General features: G+C 41.4%; 1 protein-coding gene across 1 annotated transcript in view; it reads right to left on the reverse strand.

The window, feature by feature from the left end:
* ELMOD1 (ELMO domain containing 1) overlaps window positions 1–10,005 on the reverse strand; it is a 42,559-nt gene extending 32,554 nt beyond the window's left edge. Inside the window, exon 1 of the mRNA XM_041414423.1 lies at window positions 9,892–10,005. The gene's annotated coding sequence lies outside the window, so the exon portion shown is untranslated. The remainder of the gene's footprint in view (window positions 1–9,891) is intronic.
* Between the last annotated feature and the right edge of the window lie 4,966 nt (window positions 10,006–14,971).

Raw genomic sequence — 14,971 nt, forward strand, 5'->3', positions numbered from 1 at the left:
CAGGGCGATCTCAATCATCCTGCATTATACCCAAATACTCGTAGTACTACAGTGCTATAGAGATTCCACTGACAGGGTGTCCAAGTGCCTGCTATTTTATCAGTTTAAAAGCTACCTACTTCTCAGTGTACTTTGCAATGCTTCCCAAGAAACAAGCTTACCTTTAGGATGGAACAAAATCATTCCCTCTCTCATCTCTCCCTACCACTCCCACCAAAAGCCTCCACCATGAAATTTGACCATAAACAAGTCATAGTATGATCCTACAATTCAAGAATGAGAGTCTACAAGACAAGAGTCATGCCAATGACAAATATACAGCACTCAAAAAGCCCAAATACAAATAAAACCCCAACAACTCTAGCACCTCAGTTTGGTAAGCCATTCTAATTCTAAGCAAGTGCTGTTTATCCAGCTATCCCATGGAATGGACACACACCTACTTGCACCTTCCATCTTGCATTCATGCCCAAAGGTGGCAGAAAAATCACTTCAAGTGTATTCAACAAACTAGTAAAAACAGAGTATCTTCATCTCAATTACAGCATAATCATTTATAGGTCTTTGAATGTTATAGCAACAACACTGCTCAGACCTCTCCAACTCAAAGGACATCCTGGGAAACAGCTCCATTGCTAGAAAAGCTCTCAAGTAGAGGTCACCTGTTCCATGCAGTTCAAAAGTTTTATGTTGGCTCAGAAGTGGCTTTGACTGTCTCCAATGAATGCAGCCACTGGCAGGACTCACCTTAGAGATCAAAAATGATGCCTGTTTTGTGTGATCTTAGTTCCCCATCTCAGTACAGAAGGGTATTTTCATTTCCACGTGCCCAAGATCAGGCTGTATTCAACGTCAAGCATTCTTTAGAGGAAAATCTTGGAACAAAATGTCACACTTGATTGGTGACCATAATAAGCAAGACTTGACTTCAGTCACACTGTCACAGGTAATAAAATTTTTTCCACTTCTAATCTCCATCACACATTGACATTTTACATTTCTGTATTGCACTAGGAGAGGGAGGGCAAGGCTACATATGAAGTAAAATGTAACTGAATTTTAGTCCTGTGAGCATAAGCACATACCACACAATTAAGCAATAAAAAGAAAAAGAGGCTTAAATAAGAGGTTAAAATCACAACAGAGTTGGGGAGTCGGAGGGCACAAAACCCCCAGCTTCTCTCAAGCTACAGAAGGGTGATTTCAAGCCTCTAATTTTGTAGTTCTAACTTAGCATTTCAGTCCATTACTGCCTCTTCAAAGCATTACAAATATAAGGAAGGATCAAGAGGGTATTAAAATTCTCATACGATAGAGTCATGTAGGATTGTATTGGGGTTCAAGAGAACTTACTTATCAAATCTCACATGGCAAGTTACCTCTAATACCACTCAATTCAGCCTACCTGCTGTAATTCCTCTGCAGATTTTGGCTCAGTGACAACCTATAGTTTGATGAAGGTAACATCAAACCAGGACTTAGAACTGTAGAAGTGTTTCCACCTTCCACTGTAGATCTCTGCCCTTTAAAAGAAAAAGGCTAGAGTTTTCTACCTGACTGTTCAAAGCAAACTAAATCCCAGAAATCCAACAAAGAAAATGTTCATGCATACAGATGTGCTTTGCATGCAGAACTGTGACAATAATCTGCTTTTTCCAATTTCTATTAGCTCTGCTCTACTACAATGTTGAAAGATGGAAAGAAAGGACAAAACTCTATGAAGTCACTTCAGGTCACCGGTGAAGACATCTGGTTACTAATAATTCTATTTCTAATAATAAGTCCATTTCTAATAATAAATACAAAGGTAAAAAATAGAGCAAGCTCTCCACAACCCAGAATACCACAAACTTGTAGAAATTTAATCAGATGCCTAAATTCAACAGGAATTAAAGTATTGTCTTGTCTTGTCTTTGTCTATAGTCTGTCTATCCTTAACAGGCCCACTTTACACATGGAGGAAAGTGTATTTTATCCAGAAGGGCACTGAGTAAATGACATATCAGCTAAAAATGGAGTTCTCATGCTTGAAAACAGTCTTCAAAGCATAGTAACTTCCTCTGCTCCCCTCCTTCATACATTATTAAAAGGTATAATTTTTAGTCACTTCTCATGAACTTTCACTTGACCACTAATGAGTTCACCCAGGAGAGCAGCAGCATCATCTGGGTGGCTCACATGCGTCTACATGGTTTGCAGTGGAATGTTTCTGGCCAACTTGCTCTGCTGCCAGACAAGCTGTATGACAGCTTGTATTGCAAGGAAGCATGTTCTAAATAAAACATCACACTTTGTAGCAAAAATCCTTCAAGTTTAGAATACATCCTACAAGGCTAGATACATAAAATCCAAAGAGGCTGCCTGGCTACCTCCCAGACTAATTACTGCAGAAGTTTCAGGAAAAAAATCTCAAAATTACTATTTCTAAAAAGTGAATGACTGATGTTATTTTGCTCTCCCTCCCTTCCTGGCTTTCATTCCATTGCCCAAAGATGAGTGGAGGATACAAGTTAAAATGCAAAGATGGAAGTATTTCTTTACCACCAAAATTAACTGAAGTCTAGATTTGCCTTAGAGCCCTATTAATTCCTAACAAACAGTAGTTTGTAGGAAAGAAACATCATCCTACCAACAGGCTACATACAGATCTGCAATATCAATAGATTTACACCAGGGATTCTTGTTCTATCCATTCCCCTAGCTTTCCAACATCTGTTATATTTTCTTGGACCAAGAAGAGTGAACTCGGGCATCAGATTAATACAACCTCACCCAAGTATTGGCCTGAAAGCCTGTAAAACTAAGAACTGAGATTTAGTTTGTTAACTGACCCTTCTCCCAAAAAAACATTAAGACAGGGATACCAGAAGTGTCAGGACAAAAGCCAAATTCAGCTTTCGAGCTAGAGGAGCAGAAGTCAATTTATTTATCCAGGAATCTGGTGAAGATCAGACAGAATTCATACTGATCTAACAGAAAATTGTTCCATCTGGTGCCACTTTCCCATCATTTCACCAGATTACTTCGTCATGGAAGTGGCAACTTTCCCACAGAGCTCTGAGACAGAGATGCAAGGGTAGAGCAAGTAGGATCCATGAGAGTTTCTACATTTCCTTCTGCAATTTTACTAAAGACAGGATTCAAGAATGATGATCTCCCATGCCAGTCAGCCAGCTAGATGATATCATGAAGCACCACACCTGTGAAACCACAAGGATCCTATAATAAGTGTTATGCATTGGCTGTTTGCTGCCTGCGGTCTTGCAGCCTGCACAGGGACCACAATAACAGAGGAAAAAACTTATTCACCGGACAGGAGGATGTAAAATCCCACTGCAGCTATTTTGCAAACTTCATGGCCTACAATTTAATCTCCTGGTTGCTGCTTAGTGAGATGTTCTGCATCCCAGGAGGTAGGAAATCAGGACAACTCCAAGTACACGACCTTGTTGGAAGCTCTGGTTATGCATTTGCTGCCCAGAAGGACATGTGCAGGGTAGATTGCTGTGGTTTTACTAATGTCTGAAGTGAGGAGAAGTGGAAGAAATCATCTCTTTTATGACAGAAATTAGAAACTTTTCTAAAATTTCTCTAATGTGTAACTTCTAAAATTTCTCTGATGTGCAAACTCCATGCTCTGGTTGAACCAGTTTTAAGCCTTTCTTTAGGGAAAAATTTTGAATGGCAACACAAAAACAAACAACCAAAAAACAAACAAACAAACAAAAACCCCCAAAACAAAAACAAAAACAAAAAACAAAAACAAAAAAAAAAAAAAGCAAAAAAGCAAAAAAACCCCAAAACCCCATAGATCATATATATGTGTCTCACTCCAGCGTATCTATCCAATCTGTTGTCCAGACAGGCCTATGTACCAGCCTATCAGCTCAACTTGGAAGACTCACAAGTATCTTACCAAATTTTTATTTCTATTAAAAAGAGCTGTGAACAACTGTAAAAATGACTGCACTAAGGCTCCCTTCCTTCTCCTTTCTGTAGCTTAAGATACCTCCAAGTAGCAACAAAGGCAAACACTGCTTCTATAAGCAGTGGAGAAAGAAATCTATGATGGAGTTTGGAGACAGAGACCTACATAAAAATGAGGGATAAATCAGCACAAACACCACACTGACATGACAAAGTAACAAGAAAGGGTGATGAAGATCTGCAAAAGGTCAAGATGGAAAGAATGGTTTGAAGGTCAATGAACTTACACCAGCTGTTAAGCAAGACTTATGAAACACATTTTCAAGCATGGTGTAGGAACCATTCTTACGAGGTAATTGCACAAAATGTATTTTCTCAACCAAGAAGGAAAACAAAGTGAGTGACAAGGGAATGGAAGATGCTGTGGTGCTCTTCTTCCATCTGCTGTTTCCTGCTTTGTTCAACCAGACATTTACTTTCTTTTGGGTGCCCAGTCTCAGACAGAAAAAGATGCTGGCAAAGATTTGATAGTAGAAAACTGGAAAGAGTGGAGAAGACCACGTGGGGAAGAAAAGAGAAAGCAGAAATATGAAGACCATTGAAAACTATTCCTGCAACATCACTGAGGGGGAAGAGGAACAAAGTGGAGCCAATAGACTAGGACAGGATGATTGATAGGATTGACATAAAACATTTATTCTCAAGACAATGAAAATTTAACTTAACACTGAAACACACTTAACACTGAAAATTTTCCTCCTTCAGTGTCTTCTTTTTCTTAGGAAAGTGGGCACGCTTTTCTTTCTTATAGTCTTACCCTTAACCTAGTAAGTGTAAAGTGACAGAAAAACTTCTAAAAGGAAATATATTAAACAGGTTTCCAGAACCCTTCAGCAGATACACCCATAATAATTCAGTAGCATGAACTGATCTTATTCTTGAGACAGTAACCTGTACAATATAGAGCATGTTGGTCAGGACAAACAAGGCTCAAAGAAGAACATGACTATCTCAGACCATTGGAGTTATTGCTGTAGTCCTACTTGAAAAAGTGGGGAGTAGGATGTGTGGTCTTTTCCTAATTTGTGCTTATGGTATGTCCTGTTTTCCATGTCATCTTCTGGGAGCACCACCATCTCTTTCCCTTCCTTACTCAGTTCAGCAAGAACTCCGTTTTTCCTCCTTCAACCCATCTGTTCTCCTCAGGCTGCTTTAACACTGACAGCGTGAGGGCCTAGCAAGCCCAAAATTAACAATCCGCACATTGGTTTTAGTGTTTCAGAGGAACAACCTGCTTGATGGCACACATCCAAGCCAATGTTGATATGGATATGGCTTTGTGAGAGCAGAGTGGGAGAAGGAATAAGAAACTTGCTCTTATAACTGCCTATCAGAAGAGGACTGTAGTTTCCATGACCACAGGACAGCTTTGTATTAAAGGACCCAATTTTTATCACCTACACACCCACATGACTGTGCAAGTGTTATCAGTGTAGTAACAAATTGTTGATATGCCATGGACAAGCCTCAATATTCAAGTCATCCTGGAAGATAATGAAAGGCAGGGATTTAATTCTATTTTTCAAATATATGAATAAGACTACTGAAAAAATAAAGAAGAAACAAACATAATTAGAAAACTTCTTTACATCCTTAGTGCAATCTGTAACTAGCCACAGAAGCCCTTTCTCAGTTGGGCAAGTATAATAGTATTAGTTTGGGGGTCTTAGGAAACTTACTGATTCACTTTTGGCAGACACATGCATGGGCACAGGTATACAACAGGGGCTTAAATGGCAGATGGTGTATATACATATTGAGGAATAACTCCTGTATCTGTGAAATTGATAGCCAGCTGTACACAGTCCTAAACAAGCCTTCTTTGCAGGAACTGCCTTTCTTTCTTATGCACCACCAGAAAATATTGGTTAACCATGGCCAAGTTATAAGGATGATACAGAGAGCTGTGGAGACAGGACTTTGTGTAACTAATTATTTCGGGTTTGGTCTTGTCCCTTAATTTACCTTAGTATCCTTCCCTGGAAAAGCAAAATACATAGCTACTACGGAAGCTACAGCTACATCAGTGCAGAGCACAGACCAAGAGAAATGCTGCTGGCAAACACTTGAAATTGAAACTGCACAGGATGGGGGAAGACAGTTTGTTTTTAAACAAAACACCTTATACAGATTCTGGAGTAACTCCAACCAGGTCCCTGGGGCTGAATATCAGCTTGCTGTTGCTGTGCTCCCAAAACATTTTCACCTATTTATTCTCACGTGCTCCAAGACTAGTCCACAAAGAAAGGTGAAGAACAAAAGCCAGGAGATTTGCTTGAGAAACATTACTGTAGACATCTATATTTATACTAAAAATGCTTGTGAAGTAATTTCTTACCAGAGAGGGAAGAACTCACAGGTACACAGTTTCCTATAGACACGGTCCTGAGGACCACTACTACACCTCCTGACTTTGCTCTAACAGGCTGCAATTTCACCTGCTTATATTGCCAACTGTTTTCAATTCCAGTCTTTGTAGCTCCTATATTTCTCCTGTTCCCCAGGCTCCTTTTGACGTCTGTGGCTGTATCTGTCTGAACTAGATTGGAGTGCTCAGCCTGCAGATCTCTAGACAGATTAGGATGAGGTAAAAACACTATGGATAGACTAGGATGAGGTTAAAACACTATGCCAAATTTCTCTCCGGTACTTTTACTGGGAGGGCTAGAAACTATCTTCTTGAAGGACCTCTCAGCTGTAACAAAAAGCTGAGAAGTGTTTGCTCACATTTTGCAGAGGAGCAGGATACTGCACTCCAGAAGAAACTGCCAGAAACACTTGAAGCTGATGAAGTTGGTGTGGGGCTCTTCATTGGTTTTATGCTCAAGTGGATGAGAACTGCTCACTGGACTGCAGCTAGGAGGTACTTTCAAGAAAGCAGTATCTTTCATTAAAGGCTCAATAGCCTAATGGGAACACTCCCAAAGCTGAAGTCCTGGTGTAGTTTCCATGGGAGAATTCAGGTCTCTTGCAGCCAGACTGCTCTGAGACCTGAACCACTGCAAGGCAACCGGAGAAGGTCTTTGGAGGATGTGTCAGATACTTAAGCCAGATGCAAGCCAAATCACTAGTAAACATATCCATAATGTATCTCAAGGCAGTCAGACAGGTCAGTTTGTCACCAAAATACTTGCTTTGCCCTGAAAAGGAGCGCTCACACAGTCCCACTAGTACTTAGTCCCACTAAGTAGTGACTAGGGAATCTGCTCCCACAGCTTCTGCTGTCATACTTCCCTTTCCACTGCCTGGCAGGAACAAGCAAAAATTCCACCTCCAGCTCTGGCTTGGCAAATCCTGCAGTACAGCAGAGCTCAGCACTCGAGCACAGTTAGGGGGCTGAGCCTGTATCATGTTAGATGGATGCTGAGGATGCTAAGCCTGAACCATAGCCACAGTCCTGCATGACCACAAACATTCTCCATATCTCTTTATATCAATCTCATCTTTCATTTTATTTTTCCTTACTTTATCTTTCTTGCATGTTTGGAATCTCATCACCTGGTTTCCTTCTCAGTATTCCAGTAAGCCCTCCTCTAGAGTTTACTTTTCAGTAAACTCCTTCCCAAAACTTGTATTCAAAGAGTAACATATTTCATGCAGTCCTTTGCCCTGCATTACCAAGCAAAGGATTTAAAAGGAATGTCAAATGAAAGAAGCTTTCCAATCAAGAAAGCTGAGCAGATGTTCATAAAAAAATTAAAATGTAGTCTTATGATCCAGAGAGCATTAAATCCAACAAGATTTGATCTCCAGGCAACTCAAGCTTGTTCTTCTTGCAAACTTCTGCTAACACTTCAAGTGACCCCTTGGGAAAAATAAAGCTTGCCTGGCTCTCTATAGTTATAATGCCCTGACTGTACAACTGAACATAATTTTTGTTTAAATTGGTTTATAGCTGATCACAGCTTAACTTTAAAATACAAGATTATTTAAATACTAGCAGCAGTCTGGAGCCCTACATATGCCAGCATTTGTGCAACAACATTTTCCCTGCAGCCAGCAGCAAGTCTGTTTGTGCAGGGAAGATGATAGATAACAAAATAATCACTTAATGCAACATAGCCCAAAAGTTTACCACTTAAGTATAGCTTAGCTCAGGGGGCTGCAATTCCCTGTCAAGAGTGACAGGAAGATGTTTGATGACAGGAAATCCTTGGGTTCACACATGCTAGTGAAGCTAATGTGATGCTGTCCCATGGTTAATAAAGCCCTGTCTCAAAATTTGAGCAGGCTAAGGATTCACAGACACTGTGTTTATGTGCTCAGCCACAGCAGGTTTTTACACTATCAGAACGTGTTTTCACTGAACATGTATCAGTGAGCTAGTAGGAAAGTTAACAAATGCATTCCATTGTACGGTTTTCCCATTGTTTGCTGTTTTCCTGGAATCATCTTCTGCCCATTTTCTGTTTAGAGTGATACATACAGCATCTGATGCTGTCACATGATTGCACCCTTGAAAATCATAGGCTTCCTGTCTCCAAGCTTCTATTAGCCTTGATGGTAAGTCATTTGCTACAGCAATGTAGTTTTGCATTAGTTTCAGTTGAAATATTGCTTAAAATTATACGCAGAGCATGAGAACTGAACAAGTCAAAGGATATTTCTAGATGTAACTCCACCTGTTCAGTTTGGCAACATAGTGGCCCACATTTTTAAAGACAGTCAGAGAAAAGCAGGCTCTCCCAAGAATCAGTAAGTCTCATCTGAACCTGCACTTTTCTAAATAGATATAAGTATGCAACACCTACTAAATTACTACACATAATGAGGCTTTTGCTGTTCTGTTCCTGGGGAGATGAGATGTTCTTATCACACTCAACTGATTCAACTATTCATCTTTGAGTACAAAATAACATTCTTTAAAAATGTGCAATGAAACGTTTGGAACAGAAGGCAATCAGCAAGCCTATTGAAGAGCACAGGGATGATGCAGGATTTTAGAGATGATATTTCTTCTATTCTATTTCATTTTAGGATAAATTAGAATAAGGGGGAGTGGAGGAGGGGGCAGGGGGGAACAGAAGAGAAAAGAAATTAAAACCTGGATAGACTAAATCATGAAAGCCATAAAATAAATTTCTTTCAGTTTCTAAAATGGCTTCTTTGTTTCAAATGCCTTTGTCACAAAAAACCCAGCTTGTTGTGATCTGACTGTTGAGTTGACTGAATTGGGACAAAGGTGTTGTTCTTCCCTCTCCCCCACCGCCCCCATTCTGACATACACCTTCGCTATCCTCTTTTAGCCATTTTAAAAGAAATTGTAAGAAAAACTGAAACGGTGAAGACAAAGGGAAACATCAAAGACATCAATCCTGGAATAAACTCGGAGCAAGTGCAACTTCAATACACAATGACCATGTGTATTGAAGGGGGGATGAAGGGGAGGCGGGGAAGAAGAGAGTGCCATGGAAAAAAAGAAGTCATCATTATCATGTGCACACGTTGGTGCACCTGAGGTGCACAGAGCCCAGGGCAGGTGCGGAGGGGCAAGCCAGGCCAGCGGCCCCGCGCCGAGCGGGTTGCGGGGCAGGGCAGGGCGCGCAGCCCACTGCGGAGCCGCAGAGCCGTGCGCCTGGCGGCCGCCCAGTGCCGGCCTCCTCCCGCACAGTTATAGAAGATGGGGCCGTTAGAAAAAAAAAAAAATAATAAAATTAAATTTAAAAAATCAACTACAAACACCCCAAATGCGCAAAACACTCAGCGCCTCCAAATTTCCTTACGCCTCAAGGTCTTTCCATAAAGCGTCCCGCATTCAGAGGGGCAAAACTTCTCTCCCACCGCCGGGCGGTGAACGGGCGAGGGCAGCGGTGGAGGGAGCTGCGATGCGATGCCCGGAGCCGCCTCCCGTCGCTAAGCGACCCTCGGGGCCGCCGCCGGGGCCCGCCGCCGCCACGCACTCACCGCTCCGCGCCGCTCCATCCCCGCGGCGCAGCGCAGCCGCCGTCCCGAGCCGTCCTTCCTCGCCGGCGGGGACACGGAGCTGCCGCCGCCTCCGACGCGATCTGGGTCACCCGGCGCGGCGCCCGGCGAAGGTGAGGAGGAGGAGGAGGCGGAGGAAGGCGGGCGGCGGTGCCGCCTACCGACGAGCGCGGGGGGAGGCTGCGCGGGGCCCGAACCCGCCCCGCAGGGAGGGGAAGGGCCGGGGACCCACGGGAGCCAAGGCGCGCGTGGGCGCTCCCTGCGCGCCGCCCGCCGTCGGTGCCCGGCCCCCGGAGCAGGGAGCACCTCTCTTCCCTGGGCTTCGAGACCTTCCCCCCACGTCGTCCTCCTCGCGCTTGCCAAGGAATAGCGGTACCTGTCTGCGCTCAGGGGAGTCCGGCCACAGTGGTACGGTTAATGTCCTACGGGACAGCGGGGAACATCTCCAAGGTGTTAAGGTCTCGGCCAGCTGGGGTAGTACTCAGCGAGCCAGTATCCTCCCTCTATATCCCATCCCACCGACCTGTCAAGCAGTTCAGTGTCCTCTCTCCCCCAGCAGTATATCCTGAAGGCTTTTGATCTTCAAAGTTTAAAGTCAGCTAATCGGGATCATAGGCATGTAGTTCTATTTATATGGCTCTCCCCTCTAGGAGAATAACAACTGTGGTCTGCAGCATCCACAGAATCATTTAAAGTTGCCCAGTGCAGTATCTACTGCCAGTAGGCAAGTATTCTGTGTTCCATTCACCCTTACTGCTGCATGAATCTGTCCAGATGTTCCTTTGAAGCTGCAAGCAGCCTGTCAGGCCACATTGGCATCCCAGCTTTAGCAAACAATCTCATGTTTCAGAAGTCCTTTGAAAATTCTAATTAACCTATTTTTCTAAGTGTTCTCCATGCCTAATTTGAAAATAGCTTTCAGCATGCCTGTTTCAGGGACATGGTTTAATTTCTTCTGAATCTCCCTTTTCAGTCATTTTGATCCCATTCGAGAAGTATAGCTGTTGTGTTAAACATTTAACGACTAGGAAACGCTGTTCATGTCTTGAGGCAAAGCAGACTGGTATTTAATTCTCCTCCTGGCTAGAGCTATGTAGTCTGTCTTCCACCTGCCTTCAGCATGCCCGGTGCACCTGGCTGGCAGGTGCTGTGTCCTGCGGAGCTGATTGAGTGGCAGGGAGGGAGGAGGTCCAGCAGCCTCCACCTCAGCGGTGTGGTCCATCGGCAAATGAGGTCCGACGCTCAATGGAACAGCTCAACGGTCGGTATCAGACTACGGCTTTACCACCTCATCTCTTACTTGCATCATGCTTTGCCCATGAAGTAATCTTTCAAGCTTAATTCCATGCATGAATGTAACTAGACAAGTAGTTCTTTCTTCCATCTCCTGCATTAGGGCAGTGTTTCTAGTTACTGTATCACAACAATGTTCACCCCCAACACATCAGATCCTTGCTCTTAGATCCTGTGCCTGTCAGAAACTTCTCTTGCGCCAGGCCAGCAGATCCACCGCAGGTCTGTAGGTGTCTGAACAGAATAAACTCTAAATTGGGGGACTTTTCAGGGGCTTCAGAAGCAGAGTTCGGTTATGATTTCCAAAATAAATCTAGAGAGAGATTTGTAAGACAATTCATTCATATTACGCAAGATGTATCATGAACATAAAAAGCCAGATCCTTGCTACAGAAGTAGCCTTACTTTCCCAGATGACATACTCTTGTTCACAAATATTAAGGAATTCAAAATGTGAGTTAGAAAGCCTTATTGATTGTTCCCTTACTGTTGTGGCAAATTTAGGATATCAGACCAACATGTCTGGAGTTTCCAGATGGCCTCCTGCCCATTCTCTGGAATCATGCAGCGGTACATAGCTGTACTGTAGTCATGCAGTGCCATTTCAGTCTTGCCTGGATTTTTTTAAACTCTCATTGTCAAATTTCAGTTTGATGTACCCATTCACTCAATGTATTGGTATGAAAGCTACTCAGGTTACTATGAGTCCTGTGTTCGGCATTGTTGTTTCATGGAAAGTTGAAGCAAACCAGCATATTATAAAAAGTTCTTCTGTTTATAAGCAGTTATGCTGCACTTTCCTTTTAACAGCATAATTATTTTTAACTGATGGCAAATGAAAGAAACTGTGCATGACAGCAGAAATATAGCCTGTACTTAAAAGTGGCAGTGAAACCATATTAGAAAAAAATAGATGTAGGACCCCACTAGTTGAGCAATGTCACGCTTTTCCAGCAATAGCTCATACAGCTTGCTGTGCTTAATAAAACCAGCAAGGTCACCCGCATGATTAATTTAGCATTGGAAAGAAGGTGACAGAAGAAGCATAAAAACCAGATAGCAACATACCTTGCTCAGATATTGGTGAAAAATCAAAAGCTCAAGTCCCTTATTATTTTGGATAGACGCTCTTGCTGTTACAGAAATTACTGATAAAGACAAAATTGATAACTAGGACATGTGCTCTGTCCTTGTGAAGAACCTAACTAACATCACCCAGCACTTTTCTCAGACAGTGTGCCACCTGTCTCCGTCTCTCTGGGTGCCTCACAAAGTATTACAAAGTATAAAAGCACGCTGCAACAGCCACCCAAGCATTATTAACTGGACCATAAGAAGTTATATTTTATATATATATTTTATATATATTTTATACTATATTTTATAGTATTATTTTGTTTCCTTTTTAACAAGTAGCATTTTTCATTTTGTGACAATAGAGAAGTGGCAGAAAAATTTAGCTACACTTGTAATCTTTGACTTAAAATTGACGAGAAAAAGAAGTTATTTTACTTAACAATCCTACTACTGCTGGAATAATCTTTAAAGTTGTAGGAAGAAAGGACAAGGAAGGAAAAGGAAAACCCTCCCTATATACATAAGGAACTTACCTCAGTTTCCAAAATCTGTAGTTCAGATTATCAATCCCTCTAGTTTTCACTCAGCATGAGACAGGCTACTCTCCATAAATGACAAGCTGTCAAGCTGTCAAATGACAGCTTCTCAAACTGTTCTCAAATTTCCTTACTTGCCCCTTTTGAGGGGATTCTTGTCAGCTGGCAATTCTTTGTGTCTGGTTTAGGACAAGCATCAAATACAGACCGTCCTGTGATGGTGCATTATATGGCTCTCACGCACTGATATTATAGCAACTAGGGCTGTGTGCACACAAGCTTCAGGATAATTTTTTAAACCAATCTCCTTGCTATTTTATTAATTTCCAGCCCCACACTTCACCTCACTTGTATTTCTTTAACTGAAGATGCCATAAAGTTTAAGATGGGAGACACTAACAGAAGCCTGTAGATGATGGTAACGTGAGAGATGAAGTGTGTCAGGCTTACTCATAGAGCCTTTCGAGAGATGACAGCTAAGTGAAGCAGCCAGTATGCTCATTTAGTTTACCCATTTCTTGAAGCAAAGAATTTTGCCAGAAAATACTTTGTCTACATATAAATTAAGAGCATTTAATGTTATAATATTTTAATTTAAATCATTATGTTGGATAATTCTACATAGCAAGAATAAAATAAAGTGGTGTAGACATGAGTTTCAAATACTATAGACTAGCAATATTTGCTTTTTTCCCTTAATAAAATTGAACAAACTCGAAAATGCTGAAACTGTGTCCTAATCATCACCAAGATGTGTACAAACCCTATTTTCTCTGTGTGAAAAAGAAAGATTGCATTTATAAGAGAAAAATTTTAAATCTATTTTGAATGAGGGGAAAAAAAATGTGATGTGGATTTTTTTTCCCAATCTATTCATTTCATCCATCTTCTGCCATTAATTAGATCCATACTCTGAATGCATGTGCTACACTTCATTCAAAGATTATGAAGTGTTTTGCCAACAATGATTCATAAGGATTCACAACTGGTGATTTGGGTAAATATTTATGTAAATGTCATACAGATCAGCAAACTGACTCACAGACAAGTGGTGTTTGTAAAAGAAAATCACAAAGTTTGGATGCATCTTCTTTATTTTTTCTTCTTTTGCCTATCCAGCTTAAAAACTTACAATTCTTATTTTCCAGATATGTGAAGTGTGCACATAGATCCAGAGAAGTAATGAAAACTAGATTACAAGAGCAGCAAATGGGGTGACCCAAGCATCTGACAATGTTTTTGTTTAAAAAAATTTAACTTATGGTTGAACAGCTATTCTTCTTACGAAGAAAGTAAACATGTTGCATGAGCAACAGCTAATGAGTTCTCCTGACATGATGCCTCAAAGGAGATGAAAGAATGGAGATCCCAGTCCAAGCAATACATTGCAGTATTCTCTCCAGACAGTGGGGGCACCAAGGATCTCACTTACGATGGAAATGTACCATTTAGTTCTCTTATGTAAACAGTATTATGTCTTTAAAAATTAACTTTACAGATTGTGTCTAAACTGCAAGCACTGCATCCTTAAAAATGTATTGATTGCCCAAGTAGAGAGAATCGGAGCCTGATACTCCATGATTGTCCTTATGATACATTTATGCCCTGAAGTTATAACTGTGAGAAACGATGTTTTCCAAGGATGTGCAGGAGAGCAGACTGCCTGCCTAGTGTAGATATCAGGGAGGATCCCTGTGCAAGGTCGCATTACTCTCTGAATGCCTACCAAATCCTAATTGTTTGTGACAGAACTGACTTTTTCCCAGGTTAATGTAAGATTTTGACTGTATGGCCAGAAGAGTATAATATAGTTCAAACAGCATTAAAAAAAATATACATTTCCTATTTGTTTAATGTAAAACAGGCATAAAGAGCCAGAAGAGAATGTAAAGTACATGTAGACTTTGAAGGGATGACAATTTTCAGTGTCCGTGTCAGAGAAAACAAATATTTTGTGAGACTCTTTCTAACAACATTGCCTTCAAAGCTAAACTACACCATGTGTTAATGGGTTTAGTGATTTAGAGGGAAATCAATATTTTGTATGGTTGTTTCAGTACTCCATATTACTTTTCTGACACCCCAGAAAGTGTACTAGACTGGAAATGATCTCACCTAAATTTTGACTGAACTGCAGAGAAAGAGTCACAGCAGCA

This window comes from Onychostruthus taczanowskii, unplaced genomic scaffold (assembly GCF_017590055.1).
Source record: "Onychostruthus taczanowskii isolate IOZ18803 unplaced genomic scaffold, ASM1759005v1 scaffold105, whole genome shotgun sequence".
Lineage (NCBI taxonomy): Eukaryota > Metazoa > Chordata > Aves > Passeriformes > Passeridae > Onychostruthus > Onychostruthus taczanowskii.